Raw genomic sequence first — 2858 nt, forward strand, 5'->3', positions numbered from 1 at the left:
GCTAGTGTGGCGCCCTCTCTCTCTCTCTCTCTCTCGCTTTCAAATCCTGGTTGCTTTCATGAATAGAGGTGGGAGTGAAAAGTGTCAATGTCTACTCCAAACTACACGGGAGTCTTAAGACAATTAGTCTAAGCACGGTACACACTATAAGCGACAGCTGAGCACTTGGGAGTCAATGTAATCGACTAGCCCCTCCCCGCAAATTTCAGGCCTTGTGCCTATAGTAAAAAAAAAAGAAAAGATTGTCCTGAAATTTTTTTTACTTGTTTCAGTCATTTGATTGCGGCTATGCTGGAGCACCGTCTTTAGTCAAACATACTGATCCCAAGATTTACTCTTGCAAGCCAAGTACTTATCCTATTGGTCTTTTGCCGAACCGCTAAGTTACGGGGACATATACGCCCCAACAGGGGTTCTCAAGCGATGGTATAGAGACAAATACAGACACACAAATACATACATACATACATAATACACACACACACACACACACACACATATATATATATATATATATATATATATATACGACTAGCTTCTTTCAGTTTCCGTCAACCAAATCCATTCACAAGGCTTTGATCGGCCCGAGGCTATAGTAGAAGACACTTGCCCAAGGTGTCACGCAGTGAGACTGAACCCGGAACCATGAGGTTGGGAAGCAAGCTTCTTAACACAGCCAATCCTGAAGATTATAAAATTATTATATAACAAGTCTTACATCTCGTTATATCATTGGGTTGCAATAAAAGCAGTGAGCTGGCAGAGATACGTGGTTGGCAGCGAGCTGGCAGAAACGTTAGCACGCCGGGCGAAATGCTTAGCGGTATTTCGTCTGCCGTTACGTTCTGAGTTCAAATTCCGCCGAGGTCGACTTTGCCTTTCATCCTTTCGGGGTCGATAAATTAAGTACCAGTTACGCACTGGGGTCGATGTAATCGACTTAATCCGTTCGTCTGTTCTTGTTTGTTCCCTCTATGTTTAGCCCCTTGTGGGCAATAAAGAGACAATAATTGTGTGGTTGACGCCGATTTATTTATTTGCGCGGCACGTTGGGTAAAATGCTTAGCCGCGTTTTTTCAGGCTCTTTGCGTTCTGAATTCGAAGTCGCCGAGCACAACTTTACCTTTCGTCCATTCGGGTCGATGAAATAAGTACCTCTTCTCCTAAAATTACTGGTCTTGAATCGAAAATTTGAAATTGTTATTGGGTCAAAATCGATATTCATTCTAATACTGCGATCTACGTTCAAATACCACCAAAATCAGTCGTGCCTTTCAGCCTTCCCTATTCGATAAATACTGCGCCAGACATGCATTGGGCTTCTTCTTCTTCTTCTTCTTCTTCCCACGCTCGTACCCTTAGACCGAACCGCTAAGTTACTGAAACGTAAACACATCAACACGGTTTGTGAAGCGGTGGTGGGAGACAAACACAGACACATACATGCACAACACAAACGCGCGCGCGCGCGCACACACACACACACACACACAAACGAACACACACACACACGTATACGACGGTCTTCTTTCAGTTTCCGTCTAACAAATCCACTCACAAGGCTTTAGTCGGCTCGAGGCTAGGGTAGAAAAGGTGCCGCACAGCGGGACTGAACTCGGAACCATGTGGTTAACGCCTATTTATTTATTTATCTATTTTGTTATTCCGTTTGTAGAATCTCGAAATAAATCTTTCAGTTTGTTAAAGAGGTAAAACAATAAATAAGCAAACAAACAAAACAACGTGAAAAACACGAAAGGAAGAAGTGTGAAAGGCGATGGGGGTGGGGAGGAATAAGAAGACAAGAAAGAACAAAGCAGAGAAACGAGAAGGGAATCAAGGGAAAAGATGAGGAATACAAAGAATATAAAGGAATATGATGTGGAATTGAAAGACAAAGTGAGAAAAGAGGGGGAAGAGAGGGAGAGAGAGAGAGAGAGAGAGTGTGGAAGGTCTAAAAAGAATATTTGGTAAGAGGGAGAGAAGAGATGGTAGAAGAAGCAGGGAGAGAGAGAGAGAGAGAGAGAGAGAGAGAGAGAGAGAGAGACAGACAGACTGACAGACAGTGGGAGGAAGAGAGAGAAAAGGGAAAAGAGAAGACTTGAAGAGATACAATTACTGGGAGTTACTTCAAAAAGCGTAGATAGATAGATAGATAGATAGATAGATAGATAGACAGACACACACGCAGATAGCTAGATAGGCAGGCAATCAGATAGATAGATAGATAGATAGATAGATAGATAGATAGATAGATTAGATAGATAGATAGATAGATAAACAATGAGGGAATGAGAGTGAAAGAAAAAGTTGAGTGAAAGTGCGTGCATGTGTGTGTGTGAGTGCATGTGTTTGTGCATGTGTGTGTTTGTATGCCTCTGTGTGTATGTGTGTGTGTGTGTGTGTATGCGTACGTGTTTGAGAAAGAATAAACCGAAAGACTGTAAAACAAAAAGAGCGAGAGAAAGAGATAGCGAGAATGTATGTGTCTTACGATTGTTAAAGAATCATAGTAAGATAAGTTCCCTAAAAAAAAAACATAATAATAATAATAAATAAAAGACATGATTCTGTTGGTCGTATCCAGCTATGGTAGATGTGTTAGGTTCAACCTTTATCAGGTCATAAAACCAATTTCTCACCTTCAACAAAATGTAAAACAGGCAATTAAAAGACTATAAAACTGGTGGGAGACTTCTAATATAAATCAAATGTTAATTTTAACGTTGGAGAAAAATGGTTTCCAGAACATTCCGACATCTTTTTCTACTTCGACATTGTGTGTAAGTGTGTGTGTGTGCGTGCGTGCGTGCGTGTGTGTGTGTGTGTGTGTGTGTGTGTGTGTGTGTGTGTGTGTG

Source organism: Octopus bimaculoides, chromosome 3 (genome assembly GCF_001194135.2).
Source record: "Octopus bimaculoides isolate UCB-OBI-ISO-001 chromosome 3, ASM119413v2, whole genome shotgun sequence".
Lineage (NCBI taxonomy): Eukaryota > Metazoa > Mollusca > Cephalopoda > Octopoda > Octopodidae > Octopus > Octopus bimaculoides.